Source organism: Episyrphus balteatus, chromosome 3 (genome assembly GCF_945859705.1).
Source record: "Episyrphus balteatus chromosome 3, idEpiBalt1.1, whole genome shotgun sequence".
Lineage (NCBI taxonomy): Eukaryota > Metazoa > Arthropoda > Insecta > Diptera > Syrphidae > Episyrphus > Episyrphus balteatus.
In genome coordinates, this window is record NC_079136.1 from 63,796,073 (window position 1) to 63,822,455 (window position 26,383).

The 26,383-nt window shown below is 28.9% G+C and overlaps 1 protein-coding gene across 2 annotated transcripts in view; it reads left to right on the top strand.

Moving 5' to 3' along the window:
* Nucleotides 1-26,383, top strand: part of LOC129917146 (E3 ubiquitin-protein ligase RNF19B-like) — an 86,104-nt gene that overhangs the window by 20,539 nt on the left and 39,182 nt on the right. Inside the window, exon 1 of one of the 2 annotated variants that reach the window (XM_055997523.1) lies at nt 7,768-9,035. The exons of the other annotated variant lie outside the window; for it this stretch is intronic. The gene's annotated coding sequence lies outside the window, so the exon portion shown is untranslated. Of the gene's footprint in view, nt 1-7,767; nt 9,036-26,383 lie in introns of those variants that run through there. 2 annotated transcript variants of the gene reach the window in all.

Sequence of the window (26,383 nt, forward strand, 5' to 3'; positions counted from 1 at the left end):
ACCAATTTTTGAGAAAAAATTGACAAATATTTTTTCACTCACACATCTTTATGAAAATCGAAAAAAATACTATTTTATGGAATGATTTTGCGCCAAAGATTAATATTTTAAATTATAAAAAAACTAGAACCCAACACTGGCCAGCAAAATATACTTTTCTGAAAGTTTTATTGGTAAATTTTATAATGATAATATTTTTAAAAACTTTTAATATAGGTACCTAACTTTAGTAGTAGTTTGAAGATTCATAAAAAGTTAATATTTGACAAACATGTTTCAATTTTAAAATTAAAGATGTTTCATGTATGTTTTTCAACGTAGAATCCAATATACTAATTTTACATTTTAAGGCAACGTTTTCATTCAGTGTATATGAAACTTCCAAATTTGTAAACACTAAAAAAAATTAACGAGTAAAAATTTTTTATTTTTGAAAAAATCAATCTGCCTGGAATTTTAATTTTTATAGCAATACAAAAAAAAAATTCATTAAAAAATCTTGATTTCAAATAAAATTATTTATTATGCATTAATGAAAAATGTTATTGCAGATAAAAATTGAAAATAAAAATTTGCAATAAAAATTTTAATTTGAATGCAATTTTTTATAACATTTTTTTAACCCAAAATATGTGTATTTGCAATTAAAAATGGATTTGTAATACAAATTATTTTTATTTGCAATACAATTTTTCTTAGTGGAATTTTTTTCTTTCATATCCATTTTTTTTAAATTAATATTTTTACAACCCTGATTCCAGTGCAAAAAGTACTCTTTTTTTAAGTGATAAAATTTTGTAATATTTATTCTGAATATTGACTGTTAGTAAACGTTGTTTAGGTCTCAAAAAATTACACAGGTCTACAAGGTTTTTGGTGCCGAGACTATGATATACTTTTCTATAGGTTTTCGGTGTGCTGAATTCGAATCTGAAGTCAGAAATATCCTATCAGCTCCCGTTTTTGAAATATTACCGTTAGAAGATGTAAAAAAACTACTTTTGAGGTTATGTTTTATGTGAAGACATTTTTTTTTAAATATAAATTATAACGGTTTCTATAAGAACTATATTCCTTCTTTTAAGATCTTTTTAAATCTTTTCGATATCTTTTTTATTGTTCGAGATATCGTCAGTTTTTTGCCTTATTGTAATGCATAAAACAGATATCACGTTTTCATCTTCTTCTTGATAAAAACACACTTACTTCATTTTAAGATATCTCCGGCAGTAAAAAAGATATTGCAAAGATTTAAACAGGTCTTGAAAGAAGGAAAATAGTTCTTATAGAAACCGTTATGATTTATATTTAAAAAAAAATTCTTCAAATTAAGGCATAACATCAAAAGTGAAAAAAAAACGTTTTTTTGCATTTTCTAACGGTAATATTTCCAAAACGGGAGCTGATAGGATGTTTTTGACTTCAGATTCGAGTTCAACACACCCAAAACTTCAGAAAAGTATATTTTGGTTCATGTGGGGAAGATCTTGGTAACTCCAAAATAAGTCAAAAAACGATTTTTTCGAACTTTCTAACGGTAATATTTCAAAAACGGGAGCTGATAGGATATTTCTGACTTCAGATTCGAGTTCAGCACATAAAAAACTTGTAGAAAAGTATATCATAGTCTCGGCACAAAAAAAAATTAAATTTTGTAGACCAGTGTTATCTATATTTTTATTTTAAACAGTAGATCGAGCGCATTTAAAACCTTTCCCAATTTAAATTGTAGATTATTTCAATATCCAAAAATCATATTGCAGCTTATGTATATCTCGCCTGAATTTCATTTTAACTATGTATGTAGTTGTTTTTGACTTTAATATTAATTTATACCTATTTATGTTTAATTTTAAAAACCAAACAATTGAATTATTTCAACCAAACCACCCTGTTTTTTTTTAAATTAAAAAAAAAAAAAAAAAAAACATGAACGATATAATTTTAATTTAAAAAGTAAATCAAAGACAAGCTTCCGCATTGATTTTTATTTACCATTGATTGACGTCTTTAATTACGTGCAATAAATAAAATGCGTTTTAATAAAAAAAAATATATACCTATAAAAACAGCGCGGAATAAGGAATAAAAGATCTTTTTTTTATATAAAAAAAAACTTTCTCTCCATTATTTTACAATAAAAAAAAATGTTAAATTGTTGAAAGGCCAAGCATTCGAGTAAACATTACAAAAAAAAAAAAAAACTCATTTCTTTGCACTTTTGTTCGGAGATCGTTGCAAATCTGCATTTAAACAATATGCACTGAGTAGATACATTAATCTTGTGTGCCAAAGTATAATAATAGTAAATTAATCACATAGGTATAGCAGCAGTTGATTGTTAACTGAAAAGAAGTAAAATTGAATAAATTAAAAAATCGCATGATGTTTAAGTATCTAACAAAAAAATAAATAAATCTCGCTAAACGTTACAACACTTTAGCGTGAAAACCTGGTCTTTCCATATGACTGCCCAACCAATCTTATATTTATGAAGTTGATGAAAAAGTTCGATGATGCTGGTGATTTATCACCAACTGACCGATCTCATCACAAACAATATGGGAACTCAGCCTACTTACACGGCACATTGAACTGCCCAGAGCTACATATATGTTGTAAAGGTAAGCAAAATACATTGGGAGAAGAAAATCAAAAATTAAAAAAAAAACACTTGTGGGTATGCTACAGTTTGTTGGGGTACAAATTGTGTTGTGCCCTATTTTTTTAAATAAAAATGTTAAATCGCTCAATTAGGATACAAATTTTAAGATTCGAAAATAAAAAAATATATTACTGTAATATGTATAATTTTCTTTTTATAAAATTAAGATTTTTGTTTTATTTACATATAATTAAGAAAAGACAGTAAACGGACTTCAAGCAAGAAATGTATCAAATTAAAACTAATGGAAATTAAATCTTGGCCAATGTCAAAATTTATTCTAAAATGGGGAAAATGAAAATCCCGGTGCCAAATCGCAAACGCCACTCTTAAGATACCTAAACGTTAAAATTAAAACAAAAAATAACGAGAAAAACTGCGAAAGAAGTAGCGTTTTGAAAACCTTAAAGGCAGTTACTTACGATAACTACAAGAAGAAAGAAAACAGAAAACTAAAATAATGAAAATAAATTCATAATTTGTGTTTATGTTTTGTGGACTTTATGAATAAAATTCAATTCTAAAAGTTTTTATGACAGGTCATAAAAACTTTTTAAATTGCACGTTAACTACGTTCAAATAAATCCAAGCCAAGGCGTTGATGTAAAACAGTGGTCAAAAATACATATCTAGGAGGACAAATAGGTGGCCACAATAAATATACCGCAAGCTGGAAAATAATTTTTTTTGTGTTTTGTATTTTTAATTGTTTGATTTTTCAAAAAGCCAGTACAACTTTTTTTTATTAAAATTTATGTAAAAAAAAAAAAAAAAAAAATGAATGCAATTAAAAAATTTTAATCCAAGAAATATAAAACAAGCATTGTAGATTCAAGTTTTCAAAACTTACCTTCAATTTTTTGTGCAATCATTGGTTGCTAAGATATCGAAGATTACAAAAAACATATCTCTGTGAGAACTTGTCGAATATAGGTTTACAAGTGACCAATAGAACGAAATAATGAACAATTAAAATCTCGCAACTTTTCTTTACGCGGTATTCAGTGGCGTATTGAGGGGGGGGGGGGAGCTCAGGGGGCTCAAGCCCCCCCCCCCCCCAAGCCACCAAAATCATGTTACTATTTAGCTGATTTCATCATAATCTACATGATTAACTGAAACTTCTTGGTAAATCTTAGAGATTTAGAGGTAGCTCAAATGATCGAGCCCCCTCCAAATTCTAAAATGGTTGTTAGTGTTTGTTTGAGTAAGTGCCTTAGTTGACGTTGAGGTTTGGGATTTTCAGGATTTTAGTCCAATTCAGAATTCTTCAAATATTCACGTACAATAATCACGTCGTATTTTATTGTCTTGAGTATATTACTTTTTTTCAAAAATAATATTTTTCTCAAAGATATTGGAATCGGAAATACAATTTTTTTATATTTCAATATCTTAGTGGTCAACATAACTAATGGTTTATTTAAGCAAATTCCAGTTTGTGCTTCTGATTTGTATTAAAAAAGGAACATATTATTAAAAAATATATATTTCGGATTAAACATCAAAAGAATTTCATTGAAAACTAGTTTTTGAGACTTTAACGTTCTGCATTTCACTTTTTGAACATTCACTTGCGTTGCCGATAGTGAACTTAGGTGTTCTACATTTTTTCGCTCATTTCGATTTTCTGATCGAATTCAATTCGCTTTGTTTCTGCTCGTGAACTTTGTATCTTTTTCAATGAATCTCCAATTTTTGGACAAAATATTATCAAAACTTATATTTTTATTGTTTTGTATAATGTTTATTTGTTGTTAATTTAATACAAAATACATAAAACACATGAGGCATGAAATATCATGCCTCTGTGTTTGCAACCTCATTCGCTTTACACTTTATCTAATTCATTTTTCTTTGAAAATTTGCAATAATATCGCCCATATTCTGCATTTCACTTACCTACATATTTCATATGTCTCGCAAAATGTGACTTCTTATTTTTTCTTTTAAACTCTGCTTTTTTCCAATAAAGTTGCCAATAAAATTGCATCCATGTTCAAAGTAGCAGTAATTTAACTTTAGAAACAAAATAAAAATGGATGATCCTTCAGTTTTGACAGTTCGAAGCATTTTCGAAGTTTTCGAAATTGATCGAAGATCAATTTCACGTGAAATTGAAAAGTGATGCCAGTTCACTTTCGGTCGAATTGTGGAAATATGGGCATTTATACCGAAAAAAGTGATGAGTTTAGCTCAAAAACTAGACGTGATAGGAATAAATCTGTAAACAGTTTTGAATTCAGCACATGAAAAAGTTCGAACGAAAAAGTGTTTTTTTTTTTTTTTAAGATTACTAAACACCTTGCTGTTTGTGTAAAATATTTGGGATACAAGAACTTGAAAAAATAGCTACTTTGAATGTGAAAGGAAACAGTAGTACGAAGTTGTCGGGAGCAGTAAAATGCTACTATACGACTTTCAGTACCGCAGCACAGCGCTTTTCTCTCGATCAAAGATGAATAAAAAAAGGGACAAATTTGTAGTACCTACATTTACCTTATCAAAAATTTTTGAAAAATTTTTCAGCCCCCCCCCCAAATTTTTTTCTGGATACGCCACTGGCGGTATTCATTAAGAGTTCGCGATTACATTACTTTGAGTTTTTATACCAGCTGAAAAATATAAAAGTAGAAACTCAATGCCTGTTTTCCAACTTAAGTATGATCACTTTTAATAAAGATGAATAAGTTTTGAAAAATCGATAAAAAATTCACTTGTCTGTCTTTCAATTTGTTCACATAATAGACAGAGATAGACTTCTGGAAAAAAATTACTTTTACCTGTAACAACGGTAGTAATGTTAAAACGAACATTTTTGAAAGGTTATTATTTTTTTTAATCAGTTTATGTACACTAAAGTACCTGCCCAAGAGAGAGTTACAATATTTAAGTTATAATGATGTTATTATACTCGAGAATAGGTACTATATTTGAGAATCATAAAAATATGCAACATTTCGTTTCTTCTAAAAATGTCACACGCGTAACTCAACTAAACTGGTTATTGAAAATGAATCATGTATCATTTCAAATAATTAAACAATTTTCAATTGAGTACACTGCGCTTTCATTAATATGTCACACCCGTAATTTTTTCATAATTACGGGTGTGACTTTTTACGAAAAAATTATTTTTTTTAAATGATTTTTAATTTTGTTTAAACAAAATCTACATATCTGCTTTATGACGTAAAAATCTTTTCCAAGTTGTCATCTTGTAGTATTAGGGGTTACCAATAATCAAATTTAAAGCTCACTTAAATTAGTAACAGAATTCTACACATTTCCCCCAAAAAAAAAACAATTTAATAGTCAGGTTAAAGGCTTAAGGCGAATGACAGAGTGAAAAAAACGCCTTCGGTGACGATAGTCAATGCGTTGCCGAAAAATGTTGACCGTTCAATTCTCGTTTCAAGAAAGTTCGTTTAAAATACGTTCTAAATTCAATTTTCTCATCAACAATTGACCCTTAGACACTTAAAGAACTGTATTCAATATGAAAAACAATTTTACCATATAAAAGAATGTACTGGCGTCCATCGTCCTTAACGATGCATTTTTTCAAAAAAAGTTAACATATATTTTTTTTTGTAAATACAATAACATATCTTAAAACAAAATTTCATAAATATTCTTTTACCCATTTTTGAAAACTCCAAAAATTTTGGTTTTAAAAAATTATGATTTTGTATTGAAAATTTCATCGGAATCAAACCAGTCATTTAAGAATACCTAAGTCAAATGTGAAAAAATGGTTATGGTACAGCTAAACGTGATCTATTTAAAAAGAAACGCAACTAAAAAAAAAAGCAATATATTTTCCAAAACTGGCGTAATGACAGGTGTCCTTAAGAAGAGTCTCCTAAAAATACCACACATCAAAGGAGATGGCACATTTTTCTATGGAGCTTGGGCCCAGTGTGTTCACTAACGAAATTGGTATCAAATGAAAGGTGACGGTAAGCACATTACGTGGTAAAATATTTTCAAATTCGTTAGTGGGGTTTTGGAGATATTTGAGTTTGAAGTTTCGGATTTCACAATCAAGATTTCAGCTAATTTTTCGAACAATTAATCGTAAAATACGTAATAATGGGTGTACAGAAATAATATTGGTATCAAATGAAAGGTATTTCTCTTGTCTATAAATCTGTATCAAAAGTTTTTTTCTTTATTAAAAAAAAATAATACATATTAGGTATTTACTTCTCAAAAGGTGAATTTTTTAAGCGAGGCATTTGGCACATCGAAATATCAAAATATTCAGTGGTGACATGCACTTTTTTTTGCAATTTTTCGATAGCTTAATGTGTTACCTTTAATTCTATATATAAAATAGTTCTTTAAAACATACAAAAACCTTATAATAAGCAAAATACACAAAAACGCGCTGAAATATGCCTATTAAATAATAAGAATAGAAACTATAGTTCAGTCAATTTGGAAAAATCTGGAAAAGGCTATGACGTCAGCTAAGTTTGAATGCAGTATTGAAGAGGGGTTTATCCCAAGTACAAATCTCAGATTGCGTATTGTTTGGTCTTGTGGGGCGAATGCCATTTTGAAAAACGCATATGTCTCAATATCTCGAGAACGACTGGTCGGACAGAAAACTAGAAAAGACTTTTTAGATTGGAAATTAGTTAATCTTTCTTTTTCTAGTACATCATTTTTCTCTAGGAGTTATAATTTCAGAGTTACACTACCGAAAATTGTGTGTTTTTTGATATTTTAAATATTTTAAACAACCCTTAGAGTTAAGTGCGGAATTACTGAGAATGAGATACTTTGCGGTTCTGTTACTCTGAAAGTATAACTCCTAGAGAAAAATGATGTAGTAGAAAAAGAAAGATTAACTAATTTACAATCTAAAAAGTCCTTTCTACGCATTCAACGATTCATTGTTCGAAAAAATAGCTGAAATCTTGATTTTGAAATCCGAAACTTCAAACTCAAATATCTCCAAAACCCCACTAACGAATTTAAAAATATTTTACCCACGTAATGTGCTTACCGTCACCTTTCATTTGATACCCATTTCGTTAGTGAACACACTGGGCCCAAAAATGTGCCATCTCCTTTAAAGTGAAGTAATTTTAAGTATTAGTTGCTGATACAGACCGACAAAAACCTCAGTTAGTAATATATTTTGTGACCTTTCCAAAAGTCAATTGACCTCAAAAACTAACGACTGCATCCATTTTTTGTTTTGCAAATCAAGAATCACCATTCTCTCTTAAATCTCATTACAATTACTAATTTGCTTAATAGTTTTTCTTATTTCCCCAAAATACCAAACACCAATAATTTACCCTATACATTTGGAATGTGGTACACACAAGAAAAAATAAAAGCAAAATTGTTGTTTATTCGCCGATATGGTGTTTATTTGGAACTCTCAGTTTTATTCAAAACGTTGTCTGAATGCGGTGCGGTCGGTGTTGTATATCGTCCGTCGTGTGCTCTATCGCTTCTGTCACTCATATAGATTTGCCAAGAGGAAAATATTATACCTACTACCCGAACCATCACTTTGGGGGCTCTATGAAGTTCGACCTTTAATACAGATAACAAAAATAACATCTATGAACGTCGTCGGACAATTCGTATCTCTCGAAAGCAAACAAAATCAAAACAAACAAACAACTTGACGTGTTATACGGACGAAATAGAGTCGCATTTGAATGAATGAGTGTTACATAGGAATGAAAACCGAAAATCAACTCTCATGTCCGTTGTGCGTTCTCCATCAAAAGATTGTTGTTAAAGTGGTCCAGTCATGTGTCTCTTCTTAATTAATTGAAAAGACATTCTGTTTTTTTTTGTTAGTAATAATAAAAATAAGTCATACGAATGTCACAATTACGCATACAAAATTATAGTTCGTTACGTCTAAAAAGTGCGTAAGATTTTGACAAAAATCAATTTAGTGCAATAATATTACGTATACGCCACAGTGTCCAATCGTTTTGTCACTATTAACCACCACCATTTCACACATTTTTGCCTTAATCAAAAGCCAGTTACAGGTTGGTGAGACGTGTAAATGACGCGCATCATTTCAATCCATATTCACCTCAATCGGTCGTTAACATCGTAACGTGTAACGAGTTTTCAAAAAAAAAAAAAAAGAAAAAAACATGTTCAACACAGTTTACACTAAAAATGAAAATGAAAGTGAAATTTAATTTGCCCTCTACTACTACCCCCCTCCGAGTGCGTGGCTCTTACTCATAGCAGCCAGCAAGCAGCTGTGTGAGCGATGGTGATATGATTAATTAATGATAATAATCGTAATCAGCTTTTTATCGCGCAACAACCAACGGTGTTTGCCTTTGCAGTGAGTTGACGGTGACGGGATTACAGGGTAGATAATTTTTTTTTGTTTATTCAATGACCAAATAGTTAATAATAAAAAAATAAATAATAATGCATCGACGTTTGTTGGTGGGCGATAAATGGATAGGTGATGTTGTGAGATGCGATTATGATATTCACTGCCAGTTTTTTTTTTTTTTTTTAATTTCTTGTAAGATAATTTAATTTCTTTATAAATAGAACGATTTCCGTCTCACTTAACTTTGTGTTAATTGTTTTTTTTTTGTTTGTTTTTTTTAATTGTAATTTTATTTCTAATTTATTTGAGAAGAGAATACATCACAATCTCTAACAAAACTAACAAGAGTTTAATGAGCCATAAAAGTCAATTATGTATTTTTGTGATGACAAGTTAATGGCTTTATTACAATGCATTATTATACCTACTCTTGGGCATAGTTTTTATTGGAAAATAATTTGTACAAAATAGAAAAAGTCTGAGAGGTAATGTTACAAATTGTAATACGCGGCGTAATTTCAACTGAGATCGGACCCGGCATGCATGCAAATTCTTCAATGACGATAATAGAGAGAGATCTTATCTCTTTTAAGACTATTTTTATAACTCTTACTATCGCGCGAAAAAATAAATTAGTCTCACATAAAAAAACAAAAAAAAAACAAAAAACATTACCAAGGCCAATTTGATTGGGAAGCATTTGCATAGACTCTCATAAAACAACAATTAAAAAACACCAAATAAAAATAATTAAGAAAAAAAAGCAAACATTGAAATTACCTTCAGTTTTGTCGTGGTTTTGTTTAGTGTGTTTTATTATAGACTCGATTAAAAAAATTAGTCTATAAATTTAAGATTTTATGTGAAAACAAAATTTGAAAGTGAAAAAAATACATTAGGGTGGTCTTTATTAAAATAGGAAACATATTTATAATCTACGAATTTCAAGTCTGTAATATTGTAAGAATGTATTAAATCCATTTGACAAATCTGAATAGCTTCTTTATGCAGGTATTTTTTTTTTCTTTTTTTTTCATAAGTTCGATCTTTAAAGGAAATGAAAATCGTACTAGATATTACGGTTTAAAAATGTTGGATTTACTCTGTTCTTAAATATTATCTTTTGAAGTTTCAATAAAAAAAAGTTGATTTAAAAAAAAAGTGTTTTGAGTTTCTTTCCCATTTTTCATTAATCAACCAATGTTTTAAAAAAGATATTCAAATTTTAAATTTTATTTAAATCCAAAAAATTTTATTTGAATGCTTAATCATAAAAAAATGTATTTGAAACCTAATAGTCATTTGGAAGAAAATGAAAAGTGTGTATAGCTCAAAGTTGTGAGAAAAAAAAAATGTTTGAAAAATTTCTTGATTTACATCGTTCTTCAAAGTTATGGAATTTTTAACCCCTTGTAAATCTGAGAACGAAAAGGATTTGCAGCACTGGCAAGCCAATTTTTTTTGTCCAAGGAACTTATTTAAAAATTTTAAAATAAATTTGTCCCGCAATTCTGGCTGTCTGTGGATTGACATAGGTACTTTAATTCTCGACAGAATTTAGAAAAAAAATTTAACTCAAAGTATTATTTTAACTAGGGCAAGTTAAGGATTCAGAAAAAATCGAACCCGAGATGACAATCAGACATGATATTACAATGATGGAGAATGCCAAAAAAGGTGGCTCCAGCAATTCTGTCTGTTTGTTTGTCTGTAAGTACCTCGAGTTACAGCCTAAACTACTCGAGCGATTTTCTTTAAACTTGGTAGTTTTAGGTGATTCCCTAGAGGACAAATTGAATTTTTTTTTAAGCCCAAAACTAACAGTACCTGCCATTTAACGGAAATAGAAAAATTAATTTTTTTTTCAAAAACGTCTCTAACGTCATTTATTAAAATTTTTGTGTGTAGTGTAATGCATCAGAGCCAACTTTTGAAGGTGCAGGGTCATAAGTCCACGGGCCAAAAGTCCATAATGGACTACTGACTCACTTGGGTGGGTTATAGGTCCACAAATCAATTATGGACTTACAACCCACCCAAGGGTGTCAGAAGCCCACAAAAAAGTGAGCCAGAACTCCATAATGTCGAAAAAGATGTGAAAGGTGCTTAAGGAATATTAATTTGTAAAGAATGTTTAAACGTTAATTTTTTTTCAACAATATTTGTAAATTGATTTTTTAGTTTTTTTTTTTATAACTTTTTGAAAATTTTATGTTTTTTTTTTTCTTAACTGACTCGAGTTTTGTTTGTAAAGCTTATTGAAGAAATTTTCGAAAATTCGCACAAAGCAAAGAAGAACAAAATTTTGTTCAAAAGACGACTAGTTTGGAGTCTCATAGTGATAATCGCCACTTATTTGGGGAACTATCTTGCAAACAAAGCGGCCTAATTAATTATCACATGGAGGTTAAAAACAAATAAATCCCAATTAATTGGCGGAAGGCGAAGCGGAAAAAAATTTGCTTACATGAGAATCTATTCAAATTGCACAAATTCGCGCGAATTTTTATTTTCACACCTCAAAATTGATTCTCTCGTGGGCAAAATTTTTTTCCGCTTCGCTTTTGGCTTGTGCAATTTAAATAGATTCTCATGTAAGCAAATTTTTTTCCGCTTCGCGTTTACCGAGTTATAACATAAACATCTTTGGTATGCGGTATTATCATAAAATTGCCAAAACGGGATTTTACATTTACAAGTTTTCAATGTTTATTCAAATGTTTTAAAAAGCTTTTGAATAATTGTATATTTATAAATGTTGAAAATTGAAGTAAAACCAATTTTTGAAAGTTGGTCTTATTTCACTTGGACTAATTTCATGACACCAATTGAACATTTAATGAAGAAACTTTCGAAAATTGACGATTGTTCCAGTTTTGAATACTTATTAAATTAATTTTCTAAAATTCACTCGAATTTAAAAGATATTTGATCACTTTTTTTATAAATGTTTTGGAGAGATATTGGGAAAAAAATTAGAATATGAGAACTCAGCCGCAAAATGAATTTTTGCTTTCCTAATTGGTTATAAATTTTTAATCGATGGGCCAAAAGTCCACAGGAATTTTGTGTGAACTTTTGACCCACTTGGTTGGGTTGTAAGTCCATAATTGATTTATGGAGCTATGACCCACACAAGTGAGCCAATAGTCCATTATGGACTTTTGGCCCGTGGACTTTTGACCCTGCACCACTTTTGAAATAAAAAAAATATTTCTTGTACCGTTATTAATGGTTGCCATAGAACGGTTTTTTTTTATTTATGAGTTTTTTGTACACGACATAATCGATTTCAACCAAAATTTTTTATACAGAGACGTTTAAATAATCGTTATATAAAAAACTTACAAGATTTTTTTTTAAATGCCAATTTTTTAAAAACAGGTTGATGAATTTTTTCGAAATTTCGTTTTTTTTTTATAACGAATAATATTTTCTTACAAAACGGTTTTTATTTTTTTTTACATTTCTTTTGAAATTCTTAATCAAATTTAAAATTTTTTCTGTAAAAAGTTTTAACATTAGAAATACTTTTACCATAAGAAAAAGTACTTGCATTTTATTTATTTTGTATCTTTTTTCCTCGTTGCAAATTATGTAAATCCATTACATCTTGTTTACAGAAAAAGGTAACGACTAATCGGTTAAAAGAGGATAATAGTCGAAATATCGAACAATTCTTTTAATTTTACATCGCTTTAATTTTAGTGTTAAATTTTCATTATCTTACACTGGAGAAGGCCAGACCCAATGCATGATAGAAAACATGCCATATGCTAACACGGGTATAATGACTGACATTCTGTTGTTTTCTTTATAACATGAATGATAACAAATCTATTCACTCAGGTATTTATAAAAAAAAATGCAGCGATTGCATCTGGTTTAAAATGTTGTGACGCTCTATCAGTATATTTTTTTTATTTTCAATGTCAATATAAAATGCTGACCGCTGAACTGTTACAACACTGAGCGGTGTAACTTTGATATTGAAAAAAAGCGAGGTTTTAAATCAGTATCTGTGTGAGTAAATGACTGCTTGTTTACGAATTAAGTTAAAGAAACATATTTACTTGAGACCGGTGCCTACGAACTTAAGCTTGAGAAATGTATTTATATTTTAAAATACTTTCTATCTATCTTTCTATGAATTTATCTCAGAGACTCATAAATCAAACATAAGTTCTTTTCATATTTATGCAGATAGGTGCAAATAAGACTAAACTGGTATTTATATTCGTTAACTGAACGATTGTAATAAAATGATTTGCAATTATTAATAACTTTGTAGAACTCGTTTTTGAAATCTAAAAGCACGATGTAATCAATTGTTCAATATAAAAAGAAATACACGAGTTAATACACTCCAAAGCAAAGGTCAAGGTTGATATTGCAAAAGCATTGAATTAATGGCAAGATTAGAAATACACTTGAAATTGTTTTAATTTTTACTCCTCAAAATCAATAATATCCAAGTAACGGGTTGGTGTCTCTGATCAAGTTTTTGGGCAGATATAAATCTCCCATTTCAACGACTCACGGTTGTCAAAAAAAAAGGACAAGTCGTGGCAATAATACAAAATCGGATGTTCTATCTTGACTGTTTTTTTGTATTTCTAATAGAAATATAAACAGAGCTTCAAAAACAGCAGACAAAATTATTTTTTGATAGCTAGTTTAATTTTTAGAGCTTTACAAAATTGGTAAATTTTTGTTTTTTTTTTTAGAGAAAAAAAAAAACAAAATTCTTTATTTTCTTTTTTTTGCGATTTAATATTTACCTAATATTTTTTCAATATTTGCTGGTTGTTTTGCTTTTAATTAAATTTAAAAAATAATAATAATCAAAAAAGAAGCAGCAGTTATCATCTATTAATATCCCCATTGAAATACAAAAAACGGACATTGAAATACAAAAAATATTTGCATTCCTTTAAGTTTTTTGGTAAGTCAAAAATTTTCTTACCCATAAACTTACCAAAAAACTTAAAGGAATGCAAATATTTTTTGCAATTTGCCATGAAATCCAAACGAACATAAGATTTTTTTGCATAGAGAATATTCACCAAACATGTTGAATTCATGTTAAAAAAGGGTATTTTTGATTTTCTAACGGTAAAATCTCAAAAACGTGATGTGATAGAATTTTTCTGACTTCGGATTCGTGTTCAGCATACGAAAAACCATTAGAAAAGTATACTCTGACTTCTATAAAAAAAAACTTTTCGATTAACGAAATCGAATTGGGCAGAAAAAATGAATGGATTTAGATTTGAATATCTGAAGATATAAAAATGATGGCAATTTGATTTAAACGCCGTTAAAAAGAGGCTTATTTCTTCTAAAAATAGAGTCATTATTTGAGTTTCTACTGTTATTATTAACAGAGTTACTAACAAAAACGTGAGTGAAAGTACGTAAAAGTACGTTTTTTCATAACTAATTAAGCTCCTAAAAAACGAATAGCTCGATAGAAATTTTAAAAAAAGCTTTTTTCTTACTATTTAGACCCCAAGAAACATTTCTACTTCGAGTAATGTCGCGTTCAAACGACCCGTGCACTGTTGTGATCAGGTGGTCATAGTTTTTGTTTTTAACAAAATTTGCAAAATTATATAAAATTGTTTTTTCTGTCAATTTCTTTTTCCACAAAAATCTTTTTTCGGTCAATGATTACGAAACACCCTGTGAAACAATTTTCTTGAAATTCCAAGGAAGTTTCCTTCAAATAAAAAAAAACTGCACCGTTATCTTAATGCGCTCAAAAGTTGTGATTTTTGTAACGAAAAGAGTCATTTGTTTGTTTTAATGACCCGGTTTTCTTCCACTAAATAGTTAAAACAATGTGGACAAATTAGGTTATTCTCTTCTACTGCCCTGATTAGACTTTGCATTTTTTTCACAGTTTATTAATAAATCTCTGCTGATTTACTTATATGCTGCTTGAAATCTGCAAAAAGTTGAACTCTAAAATGCTAAATTCTTTAAATTCCTTATCTCTGATCATTAAATTAATGATTATCCTGCTCCATTGACGCAAATTGTTGCTGTTTTTTTGCTTCAACGTATTTTTTTGACGTTTGTAGAAAAGAATTCAATAGCGTCAAATACGACTACTTTGTGTGTCTAATTAACTGGCACATAAAAATTAAACCTACCAACTGAATATGTCAACTTACTTTATGTTTGTATGATAATATGTTACCCTACAATAAAATCTTTCGATAGAACTTTTCCGCATAGTTCACACTTTTTTTAAACTAATTAATGATCATCACGTTTATCGATCAATCAATAAAAAAAAAAAACATATAACACGCGGTTTTGAGTATGCGCTGTAATAAGCACGTATACTAACAATCCAGTTTGAGTTTTTCCCCCTCACTCAATTATAATTATAATTAGAGAGAAATTTTTTTTTAACTAATGTAATTTTAAATTCATCTCAAGTGAAAAATATGAATACAAATTGCTATATCGCGTATACCTAGCTACTTTAAAATTCCACAACTTCTGTATTGACATGCAAAAAAAAACCACAATGAGAAGCTTAATTAATAAATTACTTAATTGCTAACAATATTGTATACATTTGCAAGCAAAAATATAGTTAATGAATCTACAATTTGTATTCTATTGTGCAGGTAAAATAAATTAAATTAAGATGCACTAATAAGTCTCAGGTACTTGTTCGTTTAGTTAAGGCATTCAAAAACTGAAACAATTTATATCCGCAATCAAAATGATATGATCGTCTGTCAAATTTAATTTGCATAATCGGTATCAGTTAGTGAAATAATCGATATTAATTTCAAAAGTAATAGAATGTTTTGTTTAAAATTGGCGAAAAACTGCCGCAAACAGATTTCCTAGGGGGCATTTTTCGGTCACAGAAGGTGTTAGAGTATTCCCACTCTAACTGATTTCACTGATTTAATTTTACTAAAGATGCTTCCGTAGTGAACACCATATTGTAAAAAATCATTTTTTTAATGCATCTGTTTTTTATTACAGATTTTGCAAATACAAAATTTTGCAACTCAAAAATATTTGCATTAAAAAAAAAAATATTTATTGCAAATAAAAAAAAATTGCATTAAAAACAAATGTTATTGCAACTGAAAAATATTTGCTTTAAAAATAAAATTTTTATTGCAAATAACAATAAAAAAAAATTATATGCAAATAAAAAAATGCATTAAATATTTTTTTTTTTTACTATTCGTCGAATTTACAATTTTGACTATTTTTGGCTTTACATTTTTTAATTTTTTTTTCATTGCAATAAAAATTGTTTTTTCAATGCAAATATTTTTTAGTTGCAATACAAATTTTTTTATGTAATTTTTTTTTATTTGCAATAAATATTTTTGACGGGTCAAAATCCTGATTTTCAAAATTCTGCTTATTTCACGAAAATTCTGTCTTTCAAAATTCTGCCAGCATATACATATTTAAGCAAAACGATTCTGCTAATTTCATATTAGCATATGCGTTTTCTTAACAAAAATACCTACACGTCATTAAAGTATTTCAAGATTTAACTTCGCTAATATTTTTCCAAATCCATAGACTGACTTTCTTGCAACACGCATCTATATACCGTTAAAACTATTTACAAACGATTTTCCTTAAGTTAGTAAATTTTTAATTATTTTGCTAAGATATTTAACATAGAAACCTTTCATTAATATTTTTAAATTTATTGATTCATAAAAAAAAATTAATATTAAAAATAATGACAAAGTAGTACCTAATCAATTAAGCATACAATTTTGCGAGAAGATGATTTTACTTATGTAATTCTGCAAAAAAATTAAAAAAGGTTTTGGAAAATTTTTAAAAAGTGCGCGCTTTTAACATTTTCCAAACCATTTATTTGCTGGCTTTTACTTGATGGAATTTCTTTATATTAGAGCAAATCATTTTTTTTTTTATTTTTAAATTCCACTTTGTTGTTTTTATTTATAATTTAAGCGTGACAGATGCTGTTCCATTATACAGTACAGTCTTCAGACTGAGTGTCTGTCTAAGTAGCATGGCCCAGTCTCTAGATAACTTGTTGCTCAACGAATTTGAAAGCCTCCTACCTCGCAGCACTAAAACATAGGGAGAGCAGTCCATTACCAAGAGGTAAGAGATCAAGTCTTTGATCTTTCTTGATTCTGAGATTTTGTATATGTCACTGAAATTTTTTGTTGTTAAGGTCGAAAACCTTTAGATTTGGTTTCTAAATATGTACAACTCAATAATGTTTAAAACAAATTTCTGGGATTAAAAACCTTACTTAAATCCCCTTTTTATTTGTTTAATTTCATCAATATAAATCAGTGCTGATAGAGGAGTAACTAAAGATCAAAAATTGGCAATATTAGGGAACCCGGCCGAACAGCTTAGATTTAGATGATCTTTTTTTTCAAACGTCGGTAATTAAAAATGCTTTAAAGTCTATAGATTAAAAATTGCCGGTGTTGCCGTTTTGATTTTTTAAATTTAATTGAAGATTTTTGGGAACAAAAAAATTTTTCTTAAATTTCATAAATTAATTGATGCCAAAAGATTGTCTAGAAAATTCAAGAAAAAAAAATATATGGGAGTGAGGGACAATCTTCCATCGTTCAAGCGATAGATGCAATTTTCTTATTAATTGACTTCAAACACAAAAAAAAAAATATTTTAACACAACGGCAACACCTACAATATTCAAATATACATTTTTTAAAAGCTAGAAGCTTAGTCATATATGTAAAATTAAAATTAAGTTAATTGAATGGACGGCTTTTGAAAGAGTGGTAACTCAGATTTTTGAAAAAAAAAATTATTGAAAAAATTTTAACATGTCGTTTTTTAAACTTGGTCGTAATATAAAATGCATTTATTTTCAAATTTTTTTGGCCGCATTTATTATGATTTCAAATTATAAAAGGAAATGTCAATATGTATTACGGTTTATGAAAAAAATTAAAAAGTATTTCATTTTCGAAGAACTTTTTTTAATAAAAGTTTTGAAAAAAAAATGTAACTTATTTTTTTTTTAAAGTTCAACATCTAAACATAAAATTATTTTTTATTCATTTAATAACCCTTACTGTTGAAAGTTAAATAGCTAAAATTTAAAGTTCCTAATTACCACAGTCTTTGAGAAAATTAATTATTTCAATGCAAAAATGCAGTTTTAATAAAAAAAAAAACCATTGAAATTTAAGTAATTTTTCATTTTTTTTTTTTCAAAAGTGTGATATATTTTACCTTTCTTGCTTCGAAATTTAACTGATAATATTTATGGCCAAAAATTTTTTTAAAATAAATTCATATTTTATTAGAAAAAGTTTGGAAAAAAGTCATTTTAAATTTTTCTAATAACATTTTTTTTTTAATTCTGAGTTTGAGGACCATTTTTTCAAAAAGTCTTGATTAAATTTAGTGGATTTAAATTTAAGAGATAAGAATGAGCTTCTGGCTTTTTAAAAATGTATTTTAAAATATTGTAGGTGTTGCCGTTGTTTTCAAAATATTTTTTTTGTGTTTGAGGTCAGAATGTTAGAAAATTGCATTTATCGGTTAAACGATGGAAGATTGTCCCTTACTGCCTTTTATATATTTTCCTTAAATTACCTAGAGAATCTTTTGCTATCATTTGTTTTATGAAATTTAAGCAAAAAAAATGGTTTTGTTAAAAAAAAAATTTAATTTTAATTTTAAAAAAACAATACGGCAACACCGGCAATTTTTAATCTATAGACTTTAAAGTATTTTTAATTACCTACGTTTGAAAAAAAATCGTCAAAATCGGAGCTGTTCGGCCGGGTTCCCTAATAATTTGCTTTAGTTACTCTACTATGATTTGAATCTAAAATTCTATAATTACTTTGTAACTAGAAAAAGATGAAACAATAAAAAGCGATTTCTTTGAATTGTCCTCGCCCTCTGATTCTGCTAGTTTGTTTGAAGGTGGTTTTGTATTCATATAATTTAAAAATTTAAAGCTGCGTACTTGAAAGGATATTGCACCGAATTGAATACAGATACAGATACTTACAAAAAACTTTTATTTTTATAATTTTTTTTTTTTTTTTTTGTATTGTTTTGTTTTGTGCGCGTGTTGTTGATGTTTCTTTTTACCTGGTAATTGCAATTCAAATAAATTCAGAAATAACTTGTTTTATTTGAATCGTATAATTTACTCAATTAATTGATTGATAAAGAAAAAGATGTATATTGAAAAAGAAGTAAAAAATTGAAAGCAATGGCATTTCAATACGACAAGCTATTTAACATTTTGTGCATACAAATCATCATTCACGATTTTGATTGTGAAATGTGACGTACCTAACTTAACAGTAGATTGCTGGAAATAACTTGTAATAACAACAAATTTTTAGTTAGAATTTAGATAGAACTTCTTGAATTGTATATATTGAGACTAGTTGAAGGAGGTTTGAGTTTGAAATCGAATTATTGTTTCCTAGGTTTAAGGGGATGCTTTTATTTGTGGCGTGTTTGTTTAATCAAAAAGTGATTAGAGCTATTAGATAGATAAATATTTTTTTTATATTAAATGTACAGAAAAAACAGATTCTTTCCACCTGTATTCTGTATTCTTCTGTACTTTTAAATTGTCTACAGTTTCGTCCTTTGTTTGAACAAGATAAAAGTGCACTTTAACAGTGATATTATAGTCTAAGAGCCAGCGACCTAAAGTTTGCAGGTAATTACTTAGTATTCAGTCATATGAAATATGTTTAAGGACATCCCCAGGCATGTTACTGCAAAAAAAAGTCTAGTCAGCCGTGGCAAAAACGGTCTGCCAAGCACTTGAATGTGAAAAAAATTTTAAATTAAGAACTCGACCTTAAATCAAAAAAAAAAAAAATATTTAAAGAGAACGGCAACACTTACAAAACTAAACGATACCTTTTTTTAAAGGTAAAAAGTTATTTTACTTTCTGGTTTTTAAATAAATGTTTTTTGATGAATAGTTTTTGAAACAAAAAATTTCAAACACAAAATTTTGAAAAAAAAATTAAAAAAAGTTCAAACTGTTTTTATTCCAAAAAATCTACACAATTAAGTTATAATTTTTTTTCCAATTCTTATTTCACTTATATATTTTGAGTCAAACACCGAAAAATAGAAGTCAAAATCTGTTTTACTTTTTGAGAAAACTGAAAATTCAGAAAAATTCCCTGAGAATACTGATCCCGAACAAAAAAACACAGTTTTCCATATTTTTAGTTTTTTCACTTCTTTACTTCCTTTCTGAAAGACATAATTAATAGCCGTAATTTTGGCGTTGGTGAAAAAATAGAAGGTTTGGTAATTTTCAGTTTTCTCAAAAAGTAAAAGAGATTTTGACTTTTAGTTTTCGGTGTTTGACTCAAAATATATAAGAAAAATTAAAATAAAAAAAAAATTATACTTTATTGGGTAGATTTTTTGAAAAAAAAAACTGTTTGAACTTTTTTTGAATTTTTTTTTCAAAATTTTGTGTTTGAAATTTTTTGTTTCAAAAACTATTCATCAAAAAACATTTATATAAAAACCATAAAGTAGTATAACTCTTTACCTTTAAAAAAAGGTATCGTTTAGTTTTGTAAGTGTTGCCGTTCTCTTTAAATTTTTTTTTTTTTTTTGATTTAAGGTCGAGTTCTTAATTTAAAATTTTTTTCACATTCAAATGCTTGGCAGACCGTTTTTGCCACGGCTGACTAGACTTTTTTTTGCAGTAACATGCCTGGGGATGTCCTTAAACATATTTCATATGGCTGAATACTAAGCAATTACCTGCAAACTTTAGGTCGCTGGCTCTCGGTCTATTACCACGCCAGTCTTTTCAGGATCCGGAAGTGAAGAACTTACTGGTAATCATCTTTTACACCAAAAGTAAAATTTTCTTTACCTCGATGAGGTAAGTGTACCTCGAGAAAGATAAGCTAAACGTTTTTGCAGCAACCGTTTTGAAATTGTAATAAAAATTTTTTTAAAAAATCCTCTTTTGGCAGCATAGGACAGTCATACTCGTAACTCATACATATATAACTTTTTTTTTAATAGATATTTTTACCTTTATGTTTTACGGTCAAATTAAAGATATTTTTATTCGCTTTGATACCTTTCGAGCATGATTATGCTCATCATCAGGCCTTAAATAAAATTACAAACATAAATTAGAAAAATCACCAATTAGAGTGATGTCACTAAGAAACTTACAGAAACGTAAAAGAAACACAATAAATAAAATTATTTTTAACCTTTTATAACATTTTAAAATTTTAAACAAAACTGTAAGATGTTAAAGAAAAAATAACAATATTAACAATAAAGAAAATGCTCCAAAATATATTTAAAAAAAAACGCAGCACCGATAGTAATGAGACCTACCTGGCTTGAAAGGGCATCAATAGATAACAAATATCAAATTGTTTTTTTTTTTTTTTCAAAAAACCATCCCTGGCAAAGTGTTTTTTTTTTTAAGCCAAAACTTTTTCAGCGAAGTCAGATTATATTGGTTTAAATTTCATGAGATGCAGCATCAAAAGTACCCAAAACTGCATTGTTGAGTCACTTCATTTGGAGCTAGCCCTCCAGGGTCTACAAGAATTTCACATCTTATGCATCGAAATCAAAGACCCATCCGAGATACCAGTCATTTGGTGTTATCATCATGTTCATTTTTACCAAAAAAAAAAAAGTAACAAGGTCATGAGGTTATGGCACATTATCTTAGGGTATTTTTCTATGCTGCATCTCGTGGAAATTTACTTATAATTTAAAAGTCGTGAAACATTATTTGTATCAAAAACTAGTCCATAAGGTCCGAAGACTGAAAACGTTTAGTATTTTTCGAAATTTAATTTATATTATTTGTTCAAAAACCTTGGATGTTCGTTAGGCCATAAGCATACAAAACTCTGTCAAAAATCAGGACCACGATATTTAACGCATGATCTTCCTCTTAATACTTATAATATACCTATATAAAAAATATAAAAAGTTAAATGTTAATTAAATCGAAAGCAATTTTTTTAGAAAGGTATACAGGGTTCCTCGTAAGTAAATAAGGAAAATTTTAGGGGTGATTCTTGTATATTCTAAAAAAAAAAAAAATTGTGCTACAGTAAGGCTTGGCCACCAACTTAAAAAACAAATCTTCAGAAAATGTGTATTACATCTCCATATTTTGAATTCCACATGAATTGTGGTATCAAATTGCCATTTTCCAGTTCTCTCTGAAACTTTATCTGATCTACTATTAGATCTTGGTAGAATATCACATACTATCAAACAGGGGCGTATACAGGTTTTCTTCTTGGGGGGGGGGGGGGGGGGGGGTCATGCCAAAATTTTGTTTACAAAAGTTAGGCATAAACTTGAAAATGTGCTATTTAAATTAAAAATATTAAAATTTGTTTGTTTTGCATTTCGAATCGAACAGTTCCGAAGAGTTCTAAGAATAACCAAACAAAAACGTTGTGTGATTCGTTTGCTTTTATTTGTTTAGCCTTAAATCTTCACCAATTAAGACCATCCTGTCCTTAAAATACAGTGTAATGTACAAGTACTTCGACAGAATAATTTGCCTTTAAACAACTCTGCATTGTTTTCCGATAGTCCAGAATTATTTTACAAGTTTAAATAAAATCTTTTTAGTTTAATAACACTGACAACTTTCCAATTAATTGTCTTCCTAACCTCAGGCAAACGAATCGCAAGGTTTTGCAAAAAAAAAATTGCATTTGAAAATACATTTTTTTTTTTAAATTTTGTTTTTTTTTTTCTTTTAAGACGATACAGGATTCAAGTACCTCTGTCAAAATAGTAAGGACAAAAAAATATTTTTGGCGTAACAGAAAATATTAAACAAAATTATGCTATACTCTGTCCGATAAAAATTGGCAGTACAGGGAAGGTAGGGCATTTGCATCTCACTTTGCTTCACGCCTTCTGGATATGTCTATCACATAAAAAAGGTCACTTAGCGATGCCGTATTATCAAAAAAAAATGTTTCGAAAAGGTACCATTTTGTCAGTAAAATTTCACAAAAACGAAAAAAAAAATAAATTTTTCGTTTAACACCAAAATAACAAATAAAAAATTCACTCATTTAAGACGCAGGCCGACCCCACGCATGGGTACAAAATTTTGCCTGTTGAAATCTTAAAATGCATGTTAAAATGTTGACATTAACTGTTTTCCTACATACACAAAATAAAAATCAAATAGCCACCAACACCACGACAACACATATGCTTTTTTTCGTTCAAAAAGCTTGAAAAAAGCATTAATCCTGAAAGCTCTTTCAGAAAAATAATAGAAAAAGGAGTAGTTTATGAAGGAAGTTTACCAATGGTAACTCTTATGTATTGTAAATACTTTTAATAAACAGCTTTTATGATTGAGTTTCATTCTGCCACAGATTGTGAGGCAGATCGGTCATAGGAGGGTGTACTTCGCTTAATAAAGAAATAACAACAACAATGCCATGGCACGTCTTTGGTGTTCTTGTGTGTTTCAGGGGCATATTTTTCGTAAATTGCTTTTTAGCAATCGTTAGGTCCCATTGTTTTTGAAAAAGCTCTCCCATAAGGCCTGTACTGCCAATATTTATCGGACAGAGTATAGTTTAGATATTTTTTCGAAATTTCAAACGGCATTACTAATTAAAGAAATGCTTTAGATCACTTACGAAGGATTTCATAATATTCGGCTCTGATTTAATCAGCTTTCAGGTGTTTATCAGCGGTTTAAAATATAAAACATATTCAGTTATATTTATTAGTTTTTCTTAAATCGATTTTCGAGATTATTTTAAGTGACCTAAGCTTGCTTAAATATTTAATTTGCCTTTAGAAGAGGTTGCCTATATTCTTATCTATTCTCGGTTTAGTCAAAATTAAAAAAATTATTTTAATTTTAAATCCATACAAAGCTCTACAGCACAGCTTAACTTGTAGCCTATCAATGCCTTATATTATCGAACGAATTAAAATAATCCTAATCCAGCATAGCGTTCGCTAAAAATATGACCACATCCCCAGATATGGCAAAAATATTCGGTTGAATACCAACAAATTTTTTGACTTTTCATTTTCGTTCTTGTTCTAAAACTTCGACATTTTGAAAATCATCTTACTCAAAAGAATTTAGTAGAACACAACCATTTCTTGTTTAAGTTTTGAGTTCTTGGGGGGGGTCATGACCCCGTGACCCCCCCCCCTGTATACGCCGTTGCTATCAAAGAATCTGAATTTCGTCCTCCCTTTCATAGAACGCAACGTACGCCTTTACATAAAAAATCTGTAAGTATATTGCTTTAAAAGGCAAATTTAATGATAACCTCATAACTTGCGGAAGCGTCCAGCCTTTTTACTGCCATATCTTATCAGCTTTTTACAAGCGGCTTAAAACACTACTCCTTCAAGGACTCAATAATAACCTCAATCTTGAATAGGGTCAGTGCAGTGCCTCGCCTATATACATTTTTGCATGCAATTTTTAACAGAAAAAAAAAAAAACATTTCTGACACACCAGCGCGTATAGCAATAACCATTATAATGAAATAAAAGTGCCACACACACAATACCCTTCCCTCAAATATAAAAACAAAATTGCATTTTTATTTGTTAACTCTCGTGCACTGATTTGGTTTATTTTTCTCCATATTTTTTTTTAAATGGTTTTTCAGTGTGCTCAAGGGCATTTTACAATATTTACGACCATTACCATTACCAGTCATAAATTCAGTATGAGTCTCATCAAATCGAAATTATTTTTTAACAAGAAAAAAAGGTTTTTTAAAGCCTATTGTATGATGCGCCTTTTGCCTTTTTACAATACTGGCTCGTTACTCTGTGTGCAAAATATTTATAAGACAGTTTTACTGTATATTCATTTACTTTACCCTACTGCCGACTACTGTGCCTACTCTCGGTCTCCTCTGACAAATGTTATTTTTATTCGTCGTCGACGTTCATATTTTTCTCCGAAACCTCTTTGCCCTGTCTTACAAAAATATGAACGTTTTTCATTTATAAGGCCTTTTTAAAAAATAATAATATTTTTTCTGTTCTAAAAATAGTCACCTAACGAGTAACGAGTAGGTGTCTTGGTCGTCGTCGTCGTTTTTTAATTTTAGCGAAAAGTAAAGAGAAGGGGTTTCAGAGCTCTGACATAGTCCGTAAATCTAAGTAAATCATCACAACCAAGTACAATATGGAAGATGGAGATTTGAGATGGAGGCCAGGCCGACGACGAAGACGACTACGACGCTTTTATGGCTCATTTCCATAATAATTTGTATAGACTTGCAAGCTTTTAAAGTAGGTATAAAAAAATACTAATTGCATAATATTAAACAAAAAACACTTGAGACTCACGAACGATGATGAACGAAAAGAACGACAAACAGCTATCGGTCAGTGTGAAGGTAAATATTTTGTTATTGGGTGTTAATGGGTTTTTATTGACTGACAGCTTAGAGAAGTTTAAAACCTATATAGACAACACCGAACGTGCTATTATAGGCTTTTAAACTTGTAGCTTAACTTATTTGTATTTGATTTGTTTAGATTTTCTCAAAGGTATATTAAGTTTTTATGACAGTTTTTTTTAATAGCTTTAAAGTTTTACAACCATATAAGTGGTTTAATTGAAATGATGTCACCTTTTTTCCAACTTTTAACTGATTTTTTTTTTTTTTTTTTTTTTTGCGAAAAATTCCCATCATTATGTCACGAACTTTATGTCATTCCAATCAGAAATTGATATACAAAAAAAAAAACATGGTTTAATGGGCCGATTGCAAGATTGAGTGGGATTTATATCTGCATTTAAAAACTTACATAAGTACCATGAGTCAAGTTGGTTAAATTAATTTAAAAAAATAAATTGCTATTCGCAGACGAACTTTATGACATAAACTTTATGTCTTTTTAAATAAAAATAAATGTCCATGTGATTCAGACACAAGTTATCCTTTAGACGGTATCTTTGAGCCTTTGAAGAAGGTATTTATTTGGAATCTTTTGTTTTTTTTTTTTTTTTTTTTAAGAATAGGAAGCCAAGTGGCAAGTACGAAATGAGAAAAGTTCGCAAATTGAGCGAATAAAGACGACTCGCCGTAAAATAGACATAATTTTAATTTTTTGTTTCAAAAGCCGTAATTTTTCAGTAAGTGAATATATATATTTTTTTTTTAAAGAAGGTGAAATTTGATAAATTGGTATACATAGGGTGTTTCTGAGTCTTGTAGTGACTGAAGATTTTTTGATCAAGTGATTTTTTTTCACATGATAGTTTTTATATCGTCGCGAATGAAACTTGAATTTGGCACCGTTGACCATCAAAACCAAAACAAAAATTGTTTTTGAGGTTAAG